The sequence below is a fragment of the Pipistrellus kuhlii genome, unplaced genomic scaffold (genome assembly GCF_014108245.1).
Source record: "Pipistrellus kuhlii isolate mPipKuh1 unplaced genomic scaffold, mPipKuh1.p scaffold_m20_p_3, whole genome shotgun sequence".
Lineage (NCBI taxonomy): Eukaryota > Metazoa > Chordata > Mammalia > Chiroptera > Vespertilionidae > Pipistrellus > Pipistrellus kuhlii.
In genome coordinates this window covers 146380541-146401564 of record NW_023425529.1, presented here as the reverse complement: position 1 = coordinate 146401564, position 21024 = coordinate 146380541, and the positions used below count along the sequence as shown (strand labels likewise).

The 21024-nt window shown below is 36.8% G+C and overlaps 1 protein-coding gene and 1 pseudogene across 1 annotated transcript in view; one reads left to right on the top strand and one right to left on the bottom strand.

Annotated features, from left to right (window-relative positions):
• The window catches only part of GPC6 (glypican 6), a 1066799-nt gene that overhangs the window by 1017602 nt on the left and 28173 nt on the right, over nt 1-21024 (bottom strand). The gene's annotated exons all lie outside the window — the stretch shown is intronic.
• LOC118728512 lies at nt 16027-16858 on the top strand (annotated as a pseudogene).

Sequence of the window (21024 nt, the reverse complement as noted above, 5' to 3'; positions counted from 1 at the left end):
TAGCTTTTTTCTATCACACACACACACACACACACACACACACACACACACACACACACACACCATCATTCCTACATTCCTACTTGGGGGCTGATTAGAGATAAATAAGGTTGGAAAAAATAGGCAGTGCTAAATCCTTTTTGTACTATAGTATGTCATCAATTCAAATGTTTAAAATTAAAGAATTACCAAAAGAATTAAGTAGAATTTTAAGTGATTAGCTTTGTGAAGGAGAAATGAGGATGTGGCAAACAATTTTTCTGAGAAAAATATTTGACACTTGAAATTATAACTTTAAAATAAAAATATTCCTTCTATTTGGCAAAAACTAATCTCCCTAGTTGGTCTGTTGTCCTTATATTTAAGGAAAGAGTCCTCAGAGGAAATTGACAAAAAACTATTTTTTCGCTATAACACATTGGTAGATCTCCTGAGATGGGACAGAGGGACTCAAAACCACCACTGGTCCTCTTTGTCCAACACACACCTGCTTTTTTCTCTATAGATTCTAAGAGTCTCAAGAGGAAATCAGAATCTGGGAGTGAAGAATAAGTGTGTTTTGTTGCAAATTTACCCCCAAAGGATTCTGACAGATTACCCTGAGTTTCAAACTTTTGCCCTATAGTGAGGAAGTTTCCACAGAAAGCTCATGAGTTTTTCTCCTCAGCTCAAAGGGAAAAGGTGGCCCTATTACAAGTACTAGGTATTTTTGTTTTTTTCTGTCTCATCCTCAAAAAAATATTCAAAATTATGACCATCCTATAAAAACAATGCAAAAATATTTCATTTGATTGTATATTGATTCCATTAAATAACAGCTTAAAGTTTTTTCAGGGGCTATAAAAAATTTCTAGTAACTGCTCAATTCAAAAAGCAACTTTGTAGTATTATCACTTACCCATTTCATTCATGGTGACTATATTAGTACACATATCCTATATAATAAAGAGGTAATATGCAAATTGACCATCACTCCAACACACAAGATGGCCGCCGCCATGTGGAGACAATATGGCAGCCATAAGATGGCCATCAGGAGAAGGCAGTTGGGAGGGACCAGGCCTGCAAGGGAGGGCATTTGGGGGCAATTAGGCTGGCAGGGAAGTGGTTAGGGGGTGATCAGGCTGGCAAGCAGAAGTGGTGAGGGGCAATCAGGCAGGCAGGCAGGCAGGCAAGCGATTGGGAGCCAGCAGTCCTAGATTGTGAGAGGGATGTCGCTCCAAATTGGAGAGTGCAGGTTGGGCTGAGGGACACACACATCCCCAGTATAAACATGAGAGGCTCTAATGGCTCTACATGCCTCACCTTTCTACCTTTCCATTCCAGTCCCAACCTAAGAGAAACATAGAGTCTTTAAAGTCCACACTGTGGTTACCACTTCCAGGCAATGTGTGAAAACACACAGGAAATTCAGAATCAGTTCCACTGTGATGAACAAAGAGCTCATTTGCTGGTATGTACTAAGCTAGCACTTAAAAGAAGATCACTTCCACCAAATGAAAATCATTGGGTTGCTTGCACTTTCAAATAGAAGTGTAAATCTGAGGGAAAGAAGAGAACAGCTGTCATGCAGAATGCAAGAACCTACAGGGTGAGAGGAGACTCGGAACAGAATGAGACCATGACAAGTATGACTAATATCCTGCTACATTTTTTTGAAGGGTGGCATTCCTACAACCTCACTACTATAGTTCCTGGAGTAACTACTATACAAAAGGGTCAATGTTTTGACACACTAATAGGAGCAACCTTGAAGAATGATGACTGGTAAACCACATAGGGAATCCCAAATAAATGACATCTGATCACTCCCTGTTTTGTGTTGGGAAGAGAACAGCAAATAAGAAATTCTCTTTGAGTGAAGAACTGAAGATGGGTAACTTTTTAAGAATGAGGTAGCAGAACAGATAAAATTTACTGGGCTATCATAGGAAATCACATTAATCATCAAGAGTTCCCAGATTTCTTATCATTCCTTCTGAACAGTTAGACTGCTTCCTTTGGTATACCTGAAACCTATGTTGAAAATAAACTTTTCATTCATTGTTGAAAGCCTAACCTATGGTTTGACAGCTCACACTTCAATGTTTAGGTATGAAGGTTGTACTAGGGGCTTAAGATGGCTTTAATTATTAGATACCCACAGGAAAAGAAAAAAACAGAATGTTTTATAACAAATGGTCATGAACAATCTCTTATAGTATGAAACTTTGAGAAGCACTTTGCAATTCCTTTTTTATTTTAGTCCTCAGCTAAGAAAATGTTTTATTGATTTTTAGAGAGAAAGAAAGGAATGGGGGAGGCAGACAGAAAGAAGAGAGAGATATTAATCAGTTACCTCCCTCATGTGCCCTGTTCAAGAATTGAATCTCAAACCTTTTATTTACAAGGCAACACTCCAACCAACTGAGCTGCCCTGCTAGGGCACAATTCCTTGTTGTTGTTGTTTTTTAAGTTTTTCAAGTCACCCATTTCAGTGTCAAGAAATAAATGCAGAATGGAAAAATACAATATTATTTTTTGTTTTGTTGGTTTTGGTCTACATACTGAACATCAGAATTTTCTAAATCCATGGTTTCAAAATAGCTGCATGTTGTAATTTTTCACTTAAAGTGCTTTCTGGGCAAACTAATCTCAGTAGTGTATTGATATTAAACACTGAGCAATTCAACTAAACATTTTGGTTTATTTCTTATATGTTTTAATAATTGCTTTCAATTAGAAGGGAAAATTTATTCTCCTTTCAAAACGTCAACCTATGTTCCAGATGAGCATCATGCTAGCTTTCTATGCTGTCTTCCTTTCCACATAGTAAGAGAGAAAGTGATGTCGTATATTTTGGACCCCAAATCCTGGTTCAAATCCTGTCTCACTACTTACCAGCTATATGACCTTAGGTAGATTGCACAGCTTTCCTGGAGTCCTTACTGTAAAATGAAAGTAAGAACATCTGCCTTAGAGAATCTGCTGGGCACACATGTAGACCATCCTTTGCTGGGCATTCTCTTCTTGGGCTCAGCTGGGTTTTGGTAGTGACTAAGTGGGCTACAAATACCATGATAATCATTCATTACAATATGAAAACCCCAGACTTATATATATATCATGTACACAGATGGATACATCATATACAAAGCAATATATCTATGCCTGATGCAAAAAATTCCAAAAATAAGAGAAGTTGGGGGATAAACAATGTTTAATGTGAGATGTCAACTTTCTTCACTTTGTTTACTTTGCATCTTTCTAAAAACTCTGAAAACCTTGTTGACCAGTTATATTGTTTGGCCCTGGTTTAAAAAAAAAAAAAATTAGCTATTGGTAACCCTCGCCTGCACACCACCGAATCACGGGTTCGATTCCAATCATGGGGATATATCTGGGTTGCAGGTCCAATCCCTGCCCCAGGTCAGGGAATGTGTGTGAGGCAACCAATCTCTGTGTCACTGTCACATCAATGTTTCTCTCTCTCTCCCCCATGCCCTGCTCTTCCACTCTCTATTAAATAAACAAACAAACAAACAAATAAATAAATAAATACCAATGGAAAAATATCCTTGTGTGAGGATTAAAAATAATTTTTTAAATGTGGGTGAAAAAAATCTACAGAAAAGAGGAAAACCATATGCATACATAGCATAGTGTGTTTGCAAAGTTCATTTTCCTTAGGGAATTAGCGTAGTCTATGCCTCTTCTTGGCATCAGGAACAGGAAGTGGGAAACTTTCTTTACACTTTCTAGAGAGAAATCTTTGTTCTGATCCTCCACAAGTGAGCTTGAGGACACTGGAGGATGCTGACCTTGTGCAGAGATCTCACTGCAGCCCCGCCTTACGGGAACCACAGCCTTTAAAACCATGGATGTCTTCTATCACGGACTGGCACTACTCTCTAAAGCAGGTCCCCGGGCACATCTCAGACTGAAGCAGGTATCATCGCACTTCTCAACTCCTGCATCAGGCTAGGCGTTTGCCACAAAATTGGTACATTCAACCAATTTGTGCCTATTGTTGTGAAATTTACACAGGTAATTGAAAACCAAACAACCCATTCAAGATGCTATGATAGAACTTTTGTGATACAAACCTCAAAACAAAAACTGGAAATTAAAGTAAGCCAAATATTTATTTCCTTTACTCTCTATCTCTGAAGAAACGTAAAGTACCCAAACAAATCCTTTCTACTCCTCCCACATCAGGAAATGGAGTTTTGTCATGTTTATTTTAAAGATAGGAAGAGAGATGAGCTACCCATTGCCCTGCCTTGCTCTATCTTTTCAAACAAGACATTGAAACCCTCACACTTTCCTAATTCTTTATACTACACAGCACTTTTCAAATTATGCATAATAGAATGTCAGTGTCCATCAAAAGATAATTGGTATTAGTAAAAAGACAGTTCTGCAATCAAGTAAATATAGGAAATGATGAATACAAGGTTAAAGAAGCTATTTTAAGGCCAGATCTCAATGTGTCTTTCATAGGCAAATGGTCACAACAAATGGTCACCTAGAAAGTGACTAGAGTAAAGCATTTCCAAACCCACTGGACAGGTCTTAAACTATCTCTTCTTATCTTAAAGAATCTCTGAGGAACCACTGCTCCAGATCAGTAGTTCTCAAAGTGCAATCCCCCAGCCTAGAGCATCAGCATCACCTGGGAACTTGTTCAAGATGCAAGTAAGCAGGTTTCTTTCCAAACCTACAGATTCAGCAGCCCTGGGGGTTTGGTCCAGTAATGAGTATAAATAAGCTCTACAGATGCTTCCCTTTTCTCTCTCTCTCTTTATAGTGATTTTATTTATTTTCATTTTTATTTTTATTGTTGTAAGTATTAGATATTTCCCTCTCCCCCCCCCCCAATGACCTTCCTCCTTCCACTCCTGCCCCACCTAAGGCCTTCAACACACTACTGTCTATGTCCATAGGTAAAGCATATATGCATACTAGCTATTTAGTTCATCTCTTCCCTCCTTTCCCTCTGAGAATTGTCAGTCTGTTCCACACTTCCATGTCTCTAGATCTATTTTGTTTGTCAATTTAATTTATTCATTAGATTCCACATATCAGTGAGATACTGTGATACTTGTCTTTCTCTGGCTGGCTTAATTTTAGTTAGCATAAAACTCTCCATGCTGTCTCAGAGGGTAAGAGATCCTTCTTTTTCACAGCTGCAGAGTATTCCATGGTGTGACTGCACCACAGCTTTTTTATCCACTCATCTGCTGATGGGCACATGGGCTGTTTCCAGATCAGAGCTGTTGTAAATAAAGCAGCCCGACAGGTGATTCTGACACACACTGGAGTTTGAGAACCACTAACCCAGCTGAGCCATTCTCTGCAAAAGTGAAAACATGATTTCTACAATTATCTTGGAAAATCAAGGGTTTTCAAATTAAAGGTGATCTTTCATAATAGGCAGTTTTGAAGATGTAACATATTTCTTCTTTCCATATATATAAATCTACTTTGATTTAGACAAGCACCTACTGCTTCACAAATTATATATGTTTTTATTCATTTTCTCATTACTTAACTACTTACTATTTACTCTTAGGAAGGCAATGTTCCTAATGCTTATTCAAGAAAATATGTATCTGGCTTTCTCACATATGAATGAGAATGAAAATATATCACTATTTATTACATGATCCAGATTTCCTATGTGACTTTGATAGACATAAATAAAAGCAGAAATAAAAAGTAACATGTCAATATATTTCAAAAGTATTTGTTTGTGAAGTATTAAAGTATTAAAATTTATAGAAATAAAATGTTAAATGGAGGGAAAACTACTTTTTAACAGGCAATAGAGTTTGAAATTTTCAAGATAAATAATGTCTACAGGGCTGTTGCACACAAAGTAAATATATACAACACAGCTGAAATGTACATTAAAAACCACTTAAGATGGTCAATTTAATGTTATGTGCTTATAACCACAATTAAAAATAAAACAAAAATTTTTAAATATGTGTTTTTCTTCAGTTCATATGGTGAAATTGAACCACTGTAACACTTAACTGTTAGAAACATTATTACACTATCAATATGCTCTCCCCAAGAATTATGGTAAAGAAGAAAAAAGATATTTTAATTCATTGGGACATAATATACAATTATTTTTAAAATAAGAAGTTTGATTAAAAAGTGATGAGCACAACATTTAGGGGCCAAACTCTGATTTTATGTTAGAAAAGTAAACTATAAAATCCTTAATATGAATAAAAGAAACATTCCCTGGTCTAAATTTATTCCATAAACTTCTACTGAGTTCGAGGCACTGAGCTTGCCAATAGCTGGCAAAACAAAGGCAATAGATATATTATTCCCATGCCCTTAGCAAGCTGATAATGCATTGGAAAGATGCAGAGATTTGAAGATGGCATAGGTAAATGCTTGTACGCAACACCTCCCACAGCCACATCAAAATTACAACTAACATACAGAACAACCATCATCCAGAACCACTGGAAAACTAGAGAAGTCAAGAAGAAAGCACACTAAGACTGGCAGGATATGGCATGAAGAACGGACTGGTCCGACACCCACGTGTGGCGCTTTTTTAATTGAGAGGAAGACCATCTCTGCAGAGGCTGCCCAGAGGAGCATGGGGTCCCAGCCCCATACCAGACCCCCAGCCTAGGATTCCAGAGCTGAGAAAAGCAGTAAGAATTGGGGACTATACAAACCAGTGCAGATTTGAGCTCAGTGAGAGAGAGGCTGCTGAGACCCAGCTGTTCCTCTTAAAAGGCGAGCAACATGAACTGAACTTACAAGGCCCCGCTTCCTCTGAGATCTAATGCCAGAGTAAGGCTCTGGGGAACATCGACACATAGGTGGAAGAGCTGGATTGTCTGGCATCGGGGCAAGAACTCGGGGGCTGGCTTTCTCTTGAAGGTGTTCCCAGGGATCATTGTTCCTATGCTGGTACCTCCCTTGTCCCAGAGCTGACTGGTAGCTATTTCTGTTTGCTCCACCCTGGTGATTGAATAAAACCCCACCTCATCCAATTTATAACCCCACCCCAGCTATGTGACACAGCTTTTGCATATGAATGGCCTGTCTTTGCCCAGGCTAAAATCTCTCGAACAAGCTGCAGCTGGGTCAGGGAACCCCAAACCTATCAATAAAGATGCCAAGACCTAGCACCAGCACCAGGCTGCCTGGCTTCACAGCTGGGCCTCTTCTGAGCACTTCCAAACTCGATACAAAGAAGAGGAATCTGTAGATCTCTCTGTAGCTCCTGCTGGGTGACCCCAGGCAGTGGCTGCCTTTGTAACTCCATGGAAACCCAAGAGCCAGTGTACCCAGTGATCAATGTCAGACCATACCAGATAACAACACTACACATCTATCAGCAGCACACTCAAGGGGCAGACTCAGTTAGCACCAAAGCCCCACTGAAGCAAGTCTGCTCCATAGGGGTGTCTCCTACACAGCATCTCTCCCACTGTAGTCACAGTTGGTCCTCACAGCCAATTGGCCCGGAGGTCAATTCCTCCCAGTGACACCAAGAGCAATCAAGTCTCAACTACAACAAGACTGTGCTCAAAGCCCACAAAGGTGTGCACCTAGAGTGTCCAGCTCAGGTGACTGGGACGCTGAGCCACTGGGCCCTACAGAACACTTACTACACAAGGCCACTCTACAAGCTCAAGGAGACATAGCAAACAGCTCTACCCAATGCATAGAAACAAACACATAGAAGAAGCCAAAATGCGGAGACAAAGAAACATGTCAGAAATGGAAAAAGTCAAACTACTGGATATAGAGTGCAAAACCATGCTTATAAGGTTATTCAAGAATTTCTAGAAACCTCAAAAAAATGGAAAAGGACCAGTCAGAAATTAAGTATACACTGACTAAAATAAAGAATAGTATACAGGGATTCAACAGTAGAAGATTCTGAGACTCAAAACAATGATTTGAAATATGAGGAAGCAAAAAACCACCCAACCAGAAGAGCAAATGAAAAAAGAATCTAAAAATAATAATCTCAACCAATAAAGAGTGTGTGTGTGGGGGTGGGGGGGAGATACAAAAAATTTTCACACAAAAATTCACCAAATAAATCCCACATAGTTGAATAGTTACTCTTCTTTTAAAAAATGCTGGAAAACAATAATAAATTTGAATGTTTGCTAATGTATGCTTTCACCGTATAGCTAAAACTCATTTTTCAGATTCTAGGAATCTCTGAACATTCAAGATCAAGTTCAGGTTGGGATGTGAGGAATTGAGTGATACTAAAGACACCTTGGTTTTGTCTGAATAAATAAGATTTTTGAGAATCAAAAGCATTTATTATAAGCTTTTAATGCCTCCCATTTAATCTCACAGTTCTCTACCAGCATTCACCATTTCTGTTTGTATAGTGCCTCACAGTTTATAAACCACTTTCCTTGGCTTTACTGCACTTGATCCTTACAAATCTTAATTAGGTTGGCAGATATTATCTCCATCATTTTATAGATAAGATGCTGAAAACAGCAGGAGATGAAAGGAGTCACTAATGGCCACCAGGCTATTACCTACAGAACCAGCATTAAAACACAGGCACTATTCTTCACTACCCTAGTTTATTTGTGAATTCCTTCCCTCATGGTAAATTTATGAGACAACCTTTGCAATGTAGCATAATTTAACCAATAATTAACAAAACAAATCGTGTCCTTATGAGGTGGTCCAAGGCTACAGGAGATGACATGGGGAGATATTTTTTGAGGAAAAACCTCTCCCTCTCAAGTTTTCTTCTCTCTGTTCACAGAGCCATGTTGCAACATCACTCCTAGTATATGAGTGAGTATTTTAGAAGCACTCATTATTAATATCTTTATTGCCTTTTAAAATGTTGAAGTGAGGGATGTTATTGGTATGAGGCAGAATGTATAAGGGAATACAATATAAATCCTTCTGTGCACACCACCTAAGAAATTAGCAGGAAAAAAATGGTGGGGGGTAGGGGCGGTTCGCTGGAAAGAAATAGGGAACACCTGCCCAAAATATTCCCAAGTGCACACTGGGCTATTAATTATGGTAGAATCCTTGCCCAGAGATTGAGGCTTTCACCAGGCCTCTGGCCCCACGAACTCACAAAGGAAGGGATAAAGAACTGGTAGCAAGCCATCTCATGCTGGCTCCATGGATGCTGTCCAGTCCTGAGCTCCATGAGCTGCCCATTCTCATTCTGCAGACTCCTCTTCAGAGGAGTCTTAACACCTAAGTATTTCTGTGGCCACAGGGCACTTCTAGGAGATTCTCATCCTGTCACAGCTCCTCTCATAATCAACCCCCAATATGTGCACATGCACACACACACACACACACACAGGATTGTTTTCTAAGCTCAAGTCTAAAGTGTAAAGATCATCAATAAAACTGCTGGTGAAAAGGCCAAAGCTTTAGGCATTTTGTAAGTTGTATGTTCCTGACAAATCTCGGGGTAAAAGGTCTCTTACATGGAAGGTAAAAAGGACCCTAGTTAGTGTGCTTGACTTGTTCACAACTCAAAATGAAGAAACTTAAGCTCAGAGTTCATTCAGTCTGAGGCCAGGGAGAACCTGGACAATTTACTTCATCTTTCCTCAGCTGGTGCTCCAGGACCATCCTTAATTCTTGCTTGGCTAAAAGATAAATGTTCTCATCTTGATCATTACAAATAAACCAAAGTACTTAAAAAACTTCCTAGCTGTTGCAAGATGGATTGTATCCCCTAGCCTCCCACCCCCAGCTCCCCAAAAAGCTCATGGGTTGAAGCCCTAACCCTAGTACCTCAGAATGTGACTACATTTGGAGATAGGACCTTTAAAGAAGTTATTAAGTTAAAATGAGGCCAGTAGGGAGAGACATAATTCAATGTCCAATGACTGGGCACACAAAGATACCAGGGTTGCATCACACACACACACTCACTCACACACACACACAAAATGATGATGTGAGTAAGGACACAGCGAGAAGGTGGGTGTCTACAAAATCAAAGAGAGAGGCCTTAGAAGAAATCAAACCTGCCCACATCTTGATCTTGGATTTCCAGCCTTATGAGAAAATAATATTTCTGTTGCTTACGCCACCCAGTCTATGGTTTTGTTATGGCAGGCTAGCTAACTAATATAATACACCAACTGACTCCTGTGCTTCATTTATATCATGTTTGAGGTCTGTTCATTTCTCCTTTGCTATCTAGTCTGTGTTTTAAAGAATAAAGCTGTTCTCATTTCTATGCCTCATAAAACTGAGCAATGTTTAAAACAAAAGGATCCTTTTATACATGTTGCAAACGTGCACATACGAGGATCAATGACAAAACAAACATTTCATATACCCAATTAAGGTCTTAAATGAAACATTTTTAGAAAAAAATAACCATTAAGAACTTGAAAACAGTCTTCCCCCAATGAGATGAAAAGAGGTTTAACGTAATATGCATCTGTTTGCAACATGTCAGAGCTGGCAGACAGGTTAGTCTATAATCAGAAGAGGCTTTCAGTTCTGAAACAGGACTTGTAATATTCCTCAGTATTTTGCCTGATTAAGTGCTTAAATTCACAAGGCTTGAACAATCAAAATTTCTGACTATGTAGAGCTGCTGATTAACTTCCCATGTATCTAACCCAAACCCTCACTAATTCCCTTAGTCAATGTACTGTCTGAGATAAGACTGTACATCATGATACAACATTAGTATGTTAAAGTACTCTGTTAACACGGAAAATTGTCATATCAAAATTAGAATTAGTTGCTTTACAAATATTCATTTCCGTTAACATTTATTCAGGAAATTTCAAAAACATTAAGTATCTATTTATTTATTAAAGAGACATTTTATACATTAAATCTGTATTTTTTTAATAAAGTCGCAAACCACATGTAAGCAAAAATTTGCCAATAAACTACATTGAAATATCCGAGGTCAGATTCTATTTGTCCATAGTTTTCCAATTAAAATAGTTTTCTTCTAGGGATTTGCTTGTAATATTTTATTTTCAGGCTCCTAACAAAATGACTAAGAAGATGGTAAGCACTCAGTATGTGTAGTTGAATATATGAATGATTATATTAATACTATAAATATTTAAGAATAAAATTTCCATGTGGCATAGAATCATGTCCCCCTTTAGAATTCAATCATCAGAGCACAGACTTCTATATTTTGATACTAAAAGTATTATTTTTATACTTATATTAACTTTGCTCATAAGAAAGCCATCATTTTTTATCATTTCCAGAATGAATCTACCACATTACCCCAAATTATAGCACATTACTCATTTGTTTATGTGGCACTGCTCATCAACATGAATTCCTTAGAAAAATGGCATAGTTCATGTTTAGTAAATACTGGTTAGAAGAATGAACAAATGCCTAGGTGAATAATTTTACAACTATCTCAAATTTTCAAATTTCTTAAACAAAAGCTGTGTGAGGTCTTCACTCATTCCCCTTGAATATAAAAAGAGGAAATCAGTCTCTTGGTCTTAGGAAATTTTTTGAGCAGAAATCCAAAGTACATAAAACTTTGTGACAAACAGGAGAATCCTGACATTTAAAATACTTTTTAACTTTTAGGCAAATGAATTCTATCACTTTAGCAGCAAGGGATTCTATGAGTCTGTTGTTAGATATAAAATATTACTCATGGGTTATATATTCAACTTTTCTTATTATCATTCTTAAAGTGCAATTCTGTTTACCTAGATACTATTCAGACTGTATTTTTGTAAAATTATTTTGGCCTAAATTTCAGAGGGAACTAAATGTTTTTTTCCTAGCCATAGAGAGACAATTTGCCTTTCTCGGGTACAGTTATTTCACATTGGCTTTACAAGTTGTATTTCAGGTCATAGCTTTGTGGGTCGAGCATTTTGCCAGTTCCTTAAGCACTGCCTATCTTTCCTCTGTCCTTACGTTTCAATGGGAATGAAGCCTACCACCTGTCTCTTTCTGGATAATCAGGTCACAGCTTTCCAAACTCTAACACAAAGAGCATAATTTTGTTTCTGCAGCTTATTAACACAAATGTTCCTTAGCTGCTGACAACTAACATGGAAATGAAGTTGGATAAGTGTATGGGTATGCGTAAGCATCGAAGATCTGGATTCTGCGGTCCACTGTCTATGCAGGAATTCTCAGCTGTTGTCAGTGATAAAACAGATGAATATTTATCACCTCACTTACAGAATCATTCACAGACATTATATCCAAATAAGACCAGAATAAATTGTTGGAGCTCCACTATGATAACTTACATGAATTATTTAAGAATCTTCATAACCTGGATTGTTGTATTTCACCAATCCATCTTTTGAAAAACTTATAAACACTATGATTCCATAATCACATCATTCAAACATTTTCATATATATATACACACACATATATGTATATAGAAAAAAACAATGAATCACCTCATTCTTTAATTATTATACTTCTTAAAATTCACTGCTCAAAATCATTCACAGTCATTGTTCTATAAATTATTCCTCAAATAGTTGGAATTTTTAAAAAGGAATTTCAAAGGTAATATAAAATCAGTATTATGATTAAATGCCTGCCCAGTTTTAATATTCTTTATCTTATTAATTATTAAAATTACAGATTAACTATAATTATTGCATCACTATAGTCACACTTCCAAATTCAAAACTAAGATGCCCTAAAGTGGCCTGGTTTATATTACCCAATTTACCTCATTATCATCTGAAGAGTTGAGTTACTATTAATTTCTTTAACCTGTTAACCGAGCAGGACGTATAAATACGTCAAACGTAAACAATATCGGGTACGGGTAGGACATATGAATACGTCCTTGAAATATATGTTGCGCCCTGAAACGGGCGGGACTATATTTCCAAACAACAAAGGTATTAGTCATCCATACATGTCTCGACTTGAATTTAAGACACGGAGGGAATTAGTATAATTTCGCTAGTGAGAGTAGTGGATGTGTTCTGGGTGAGCAGTGACAGGTACGTACTTACACTTATCTATTATCATTTACTTATATTTTTTATATCTCCAACCTTTATATAATAGAAAAACATATAAAATTTATCCAATCATCAATAATTTGTCAGAAAAGTTTAAAAGTTTTTATGTATGTGAATGAGAAATATACGTAGATGAAACTCTTTTATTAGGGAAAGGGAATTTATCTTGAAAACAATATATATCTACAAAAAGAGCTAGATTTGGAATGAAGTTGTTTATTTTGAGTGAAAACCAATCTGGATACGTACAAAATATAATTTTATACACAGGCAAGGACACAAATTATGGTTCAAACTACCCACAAGAAAAACAATCAACAAGAATTGTTTTGGAGTTAACACATGACTTACTGAATAAAGGGTATAGTATTTACTTAGATAATTTCTATACGTCAATTCATTTTGCTGAACTCTTGTGTCAAAACAATACAGACATTGTTGGAACAATGAAGATAAACAGATTTGGAATCCCCAGTGAAATAAGAACAAAAAAATTACAGAAAAATGAACATATAGTAAGAATCAAAGACAAACTTATGGTTTTAAAATGGAAGGATAAAAAAGACTTATTGATGCTCAGTTCTATTCATAATGACGAAAAGACAATGATTGAAAAGAGAGGAAGAAGGCAAGAAAAACAAAATGTTGTCCTGGATTATAACAAGAATATGGGCGGCATAGATTTGGGAGATGGAGTTATGGTGGCCTACACGGCTGCCTGTAATAGGGTAAAAAAATTTTATAAAAAAATTTTTCTACGATTAATTTATATGTGCTGCTTCAATGCATATATTATATACAAAAAAGATAAAGGTCATTTGGATTGATCACACTTTTTGATAGAGTGTGTAGAAAAATTGGTAGATAACAACATAGTGAAAACCCAACCAAAGACATCAACAAGCAGCTCTACATCTAACCCATCACGCTTAGTTGAAAGGCATTTTCCAGAACAAATGAAAAGCAATATAGGAAAAATTAAATCCAGGAAATGCTGAGTTTGCTACAAAAAAGGTGTTAGGAAAAAATCTACATACTGGTGTACTGGTGTCCGGATTGTAAGGTAGCACTATGTATCAACAATTGTTTTAAAATATGTCACACGGAAGTTGAGTTTTGAATTTTTACATCTATATTTCAATTTTTAAACTCAATATTTCTATTTTATTTGTGTGCTTTTGTTTATTGTTCTGTATTTGTTAACTTTTTTATATTTTTATTGTGTAATATATATTTTTTGTAATCTTTATAATTGTTTGTAAAATTTATAATTTTTTAATTCTATGTTTCCATTTTTTTGTTGGTATTCTTTTCTATTTGTTTGTAATTTTGTATTTTCCTTTGTGCTTTATATATAAATAAACGAAAAAATATATATTTCATTTATTTTAATTAAGAATAAATTAAAAAAATAATAATATAAAATTACATCCACTGGGCGTGACATACCGACACGTCCTAGTAAAAGAGTATGTGCCCATGGTACGTTGTGTAATTAAAAAGGGAACTCCCCGGTTAACAAGTTTAATATAACTAAAAAAAAAAAAGAATCCTATCTTGATATTCAAGAAGTTACTTTAATCCTATCAGTACAAAATAAATTTGATTTCAGAATTTATAAAACTTAAGAAGGAATGTCTTTTAATTAGTTATATTAAACACAAGTAACTAAAAGAGACAATTATTGGTCTTCTTTGGTAGTTGAAAAGTCCTGGTTCTTTAAACAGAATAGCACCATTACTAAATTTTAACAGCTTGTTAAGAAAAATTAGTTATTTGCCCACCAGTATTTACTAGTTACAATCTTATATAATAAAAGCCTAATATGCTAAGTCTCCTGTCATCCAGTGACCAGTCAACTGTTCAACCAATCAAAGCATAATATGCTAAGACCACTCAACCACTCACTATAATGAGCACTGGTCACCAGGGGGCAGACAGTCGACTGGTCAACCCTTAGCTATGAAGTGCACTGACCACCAAGGGGCAGATCAGTAAGTTAGCTTGCTGCTGTGGTCCAGCTGATAGGGACTGGGCAAGAAGGGGCCTGACTTGTTTTGGAGCCTTCTCTTGATCCCTCCCCAGCCCCAATCATGCACTGGTAGGGTTCCTCAGCCTGGCCTGCACCCTCTCGAAATCCATGACCCCTCAAAGGATGTCAAAGAGCCAGTTTCAGCCTGATCCCACAAGCCACTCCCCTCCGGGGGGAGCCAGATGCAGGGCTCACAGCTGGTGAGCACTACTGCAGTGGTGGGAGCCTCTCCTGATTGGGATTGATTGGGCGCAAGCCCGAGGCAGGCACAGTGGGGCTGGGATGTGCAGGAGTAGCAGGTAGGAGCTGCAGGTGGCATTGTACTGTGGGTTTCGACCCAATCCCCGCAGGCCACCCTGAGGGACCCCACCCATGCAGGAATTCATGCACCAGACCTCTAGTTTAACAATAAAATATCACTCAGAATACTTAAAAGGCAGAGATGTTTCATTCATATTTCTTTCCAAAGGATATGATAGTCTAAGCAAAATTAACTTTTATATCTATCAAGATTCTCAGATTCACTAAAACTCAAAGGAAAAAAAAAATGATAAACATTTAAATAACTCATTTGATTGATCTTCCTTAAAAACTTTAACCATGGTCACATTGCTCACTTATGTTGGCCTATTTCCAGTCATATGTGTTACTTTCAGATCTGTGTGGAAGTTATGTACACCACAGCTGGGAAGAGCACCACTTTCCTGAGCCCTCCGGAGCAGCCACCTCTGAGATGCTGCTGCTGGTCCAGAGGCTCCCAGTAGGGTGCCACATGCTGCCCAGGACCTTGTCCACGCCCACCTGCTTCTGTAGGGGTGTCGAACTCAATCAGAGAAGGGGCCAAAATCTAAAATCCAGCCTAAATCGCGGGCCGAATGGTTTACTGAACAGTCATAAACTGTCATTGTGATGGAAACGCAGCAGAGTGCAGTGATGACAGCGCGGTGCGGGCCACATTGCAAGGCCTGGCGGGACGGATTTGGCCCGCGGCCTTGTGTTTGACACATGTGTAAGGAAAGAGCAAGTCTTCTCAGAGGTCCATGTGTTCAACAAGTGGGATCCCAGGGCCTTCTGTATGTTCAGCAAAGAGAGCTTGCTGTGACCACCCCAAAGGATAGCTCCTTCTCCATTCTGGGTTCTGATGATACCACCACTGTGGCATTGTGGTGCCGAGACACAGAGGTATTGGGGTCCCCTGCTTGACACATTGTGATGGAACCGACCCCAAAGCTGAGGTCCCCTTGATCATGAACTTCATAAAATCGTTTCTGGCCATCCTCAGTATGGAAGGCTGGAAGTACACCTGGTCAGAGGCTTCAGTGAGAATGGGCAGCTGTCAGAAAAACTTACCAACTTCTTAGTGAATTTGACAGAAGATGACATTCACTTAGTGGCATTGCGTGTGACAGAATTAAATGACCGGGAAGAAAATAAAAACCACTTTCCAATAAATTTATGGAATTGCTGTCAACATGAAAACTGCAGAGATTTGCAGAGCCTCCTTCCAAGAGTGGGTCTGGAGGAGGAGCTGCGAGCTGCACCAGCTTTAACAGGAGGACCAAGGATTGGAGTTTACACTGCAAGGACAGAACAACTGCATGTAGGACTGTATTCCTTGATGCCATTTCCACATATGGATGTTGGGTTGTAGTAAGATAAGCAAATATTAGAGAACATCCCCACTTCACCTCTGGCTGAGCCTCACCGGCACCCCATCCCAAAACTTCCACTTGGCTGAACATATTAGACCTACTTTGATGTATTTTTAAACAACTAACCATTTCTAACAAACACACTATTGCCTGGACATAAAGCTCTACTCTACAACAACAACAACAAAAAAGGAGATGGCTAATGGAAAAATATCTCTTTTCCAGGAAGCTGAAAATGGGAATTACAAAAGAATGCAACCTTAAAAAAATAAAAAATAAAGGAATGCAACCTTTGGGAATGGCAGAGGCCACTGGTAGGGGTTGGAGAGAATGTGAATTTGGAATCTACATCTGGTGAGTCTTAGTGTCTTTCAAATGACTTTCAAAATAAAAATCTTATTTTGGAAAAAAAAAAGTGTATACATACACTTTGAAGCTATTTTTGATGTACATCAAGCTTCCATTTTATCAACTGTTTTAGGAATTATCTAGATTATCAGTTTTATATCAAAGATTTTTAAATGCTTTTACCCTAAGCCCTAGCTGTTTCAGGAAAAGAAATTTATGATGTGGTGTTTTCCAGACAATACTTGAAGGAGATGTCAATCAAGACAGGAAGACAAACAGATTTTTGATCATTAAATCAATTTTAAGTAACTTAATTGATTTAAAAATTGAGTGGGACCAAAGATAATGCAGAGAGACTCAAGGTCAACACTTGAGTATAACTTTTTCTCATAGCACTAAGGTGTCCTGTGGAGACACTTCTGTTCAAATAACACTCCAGGCCTATCATGCCCCCTGGCTACCTAGGGAAGGAGGAACTATTATCAGAACAAATGGATGATGGAGAAGCAATCAAGCTTGCAATACAGACTCTCCCTTTTTCCTTGAATGAATTTGCTTTCTGCCCAAAGGAAAAACAGTAGAGGCCTCTGGCTATCCAGATGTGCCATTAACTACAAGTGCAAGTCTATTAAATCCTGCTGGGAATTGGCAGCATGCCCTTTCGACCTAAGATCTAAATGCAGATCTATAATACATTAGCTTTAATCTCCATTTGTTACTTTAATCTCCATTTATCTCTCTTCTCTATACCGTTTCTCATTTGGTCTCAAACTCTGGAAGCAAAGGAAAAGGAGTGTTAGGGTTGACTCTCTAAAATCACCCAAAATATATAATACTGTATATGACACAGGTGGTAGGGGGAGGGATATATACTGGGATTTTACTCCATTTTGAAGGAAATAAACACAAAAATAAAGCTTAGAAGATAATAAATATAAAAATATATGGAGCTGAGAAAGACAGAAAGAGGTTCTAGATAAGAGATTCTGAAAGTACTTCAGTGGGAAGTTTAAGTAGAACTTGACGGTGTTTTGTTTTTAAAAAAAATTTTACTAAGAGGAAGGGGAAAACATTCCAGGTCTACCGAAATAAGATGATTTTTAATTCTTTGTTAAGTGGGGAAAAGAAACAAGTACTTTGCTTTACAATGCACACTCTCTACTCTCCAGATGTAAAGGTGATCTACATATCTATAAAGATACACATATAATATTGTGCATGCATATATTCACATGTGCAAACCCTCAGGAAAAGCTCTGGTGGGAAACATTGAGTAGAAGAGGCATGAGATCATGGGTGGCTGTGGGGACTTGTAACATTTACTCACACCTTTGGTATCAGAATATGTACAACACACAGTGGGCATGTGTTCCTGCACTATTTATTTAATGGGAGAAAAGAGAGAGAAGAAGGAAAAGCAGAGGGAGGCAGGGAGGGGAAATTGCAATGAGAAACACATGGCAATAGACTTACACAAGCCTTAATTTACTTCTTTATTTAGAAGCTACTCTAGGACTGTAAAATGTCAATGGGACATTTTTATGACAATCAATATTCATTATATTGATAAATACAAAAGCAGAAGTCAATACTCAAATTTTCAACTAATAGAATGAGAAATAAATGTCATGTGCATGCTCTTTTCTAAAAGTATAGGCTTTATATGTGTGTCTTAATAAATCAAAATTTAATTTTATTGTCTTTTCACCAATAGAACCCTGGTTAAATCAATACTGTATTAGATTATTTCCTAATCTGTGACATTCCTCCAATTATTCATCAAGTACACAATCACTCAGAAAATAATATTGTTAACAAAAAGCAGCTACTCTCTAGGATAGAATATTTAATTCCAAACCTATCTATAACCTACTCCTCATTTCTATCAGTGATTGAAAAATGAACTTATTCCTTACATTTTGTAGATTTAATAATCTTATCTGTTTCAACTAAATTAGATTATGATGACTTTGACAAGTGCTCCCCAAAAGGACATTTCCCCCCAAGAGCTACATGACTACTAATCTAAGTACATTTATTCTCTTTTTTTCTTTTTCATCTGTCATGTAAACACCCTGTCCCTCAATGGACACATATGTAAAAACCCTTGCCCCCCCTACAAGCTGATAAAAATGTAGGTGTACAATCAAATAAGCTTTTAATTTGGCCACATCATATCTGCCTTTAAAGTAAAACATGGTATAATATTATAATATGTGGCTTTTTCTAAATTCCAAAGACTGTACAAAATGTTTTGACCCCAAAATTCTGAAAGTAGGCATCGGAAAAATCAAAAATAATATTTAATATTCATGAGGTTCTTTACAATTAGATCATTTAGAAACAAAATATCAAAGAGAAGGGTATAGAAATTCAAGTTTTTAGCCTGAGAAACAAAAGAATAGCCATACCCTCTTATGAACCTTCAAATCTATAAAAAGGTTTTTCAAAAGAATAATCAGATTAAAATAGCAGAGGAATAAAACTGGCATAAATTACTGTATGAAGAATTGAAGTCTATAGTAAAAAAAATCTGTTGAAAATTATAAATGAGTGTTGTAAGAGATCAAGTAGATACTACAATGTTGTTGTTTTTTTAATTCCCACATTAGTCCATGCTTAAATTCCCATTTAGAAGAAAATCACATTTCTTAAAAATTTTCTTTCTTAAAATTGAATCGAAATAGTTTGTAACAAGTTTGAATTCATCAGGACCCTAAGAAACATCTTGTTCACATTCTCAAGGATCTAACATGAAAACCACCACATTTTCAATACTACAATATCCCTATTAAAAGAAATGAGGACAGATGGCCTTCATTATTAGTAAATTACGCTTACTCCTGCTTAATTTGGGTTTTATAAATCATTTTCTTTATAGATCAGTAAGTCATAAACTAAAATAGGTATCATAGTCTGTTTATAATCTTTTTCACATCCAAAAAAAGTTAAGTTGTTCAGATTATTTTTATTCAGGATTTCTAAGTCATCATTTCTCTGTACCTCTTGAGTAATTCATGACTAGAGTACAGAATAAATCATATTTTACTACTTATAGAATGGCAACAGCCACAAGGCTTTATACAACTGTCTATTACTTCTGCCTTTCATAAATGATATTTACATGCACAGCCCTAACCCTGATATTTAATTTTCTTAAGTTCTGATCAAGCTATTAACATTGCCAGTGTTTGACTGGATAACAGCCATTCTTCCACATTTTAGTATGAAGAGGAGAAATTAACAAATCAACCTCTCTATACCACTCATTTTGATGCTTTAATGCACTCAGTTTCTATATTCACATGCAAAGTACTTAAAACCCAAGCTATATTGGACCAAGGCAATTCGAATAATAAATTATATGAAGCTTAATAGCATTAATTCCTTTTCTTCCTTCTTATAAGTGAGGACGCTGCATCACAGGAACTCTCACCACCTTTCTAATTGTACGTTTTTTTAATTCCATAGCAGCACTTTTGCCAGTTTTCCTGATTTCTATGATCAAATACTAGGTCACTCTTTTGCCTATTAGGGTTGTGAGTTATCTCAGCAAATCCTGGTAAATCATGCTGTTAGGATGACTTCAATATATTATTTGCAAGATTCTTTTGGTATGAAAATATTCAAAAACAACCCAGAAATTAAACACAAATTAAAAGAAAATTACAATGCTGCATATGTACAGTATTTGAACTTTTAAAAAGTAAAATTAATCTATAAAGTATACAAAGATTTTTGGGGGGCATTGTGTGGGATTTTTTGTTGTTTGTTTGTTTGTTTGCTTGCTTGTTTGTTTGTTTTGGGGCCATGTGTTTCCAGAATTGTATTCCTCAAAGCAAAAACAGATACAAGTCATGCACAGGATTGTTTTAAAACCGGTAAATCAACTTTAAAGTTAGTGACAAAAATGCTTAGAGATAAGTTTCACAAAACTATTGATAACATTTTTAAATCAAACTACATTGATTGATTTTGGATTATATCAACACATTACTATGTT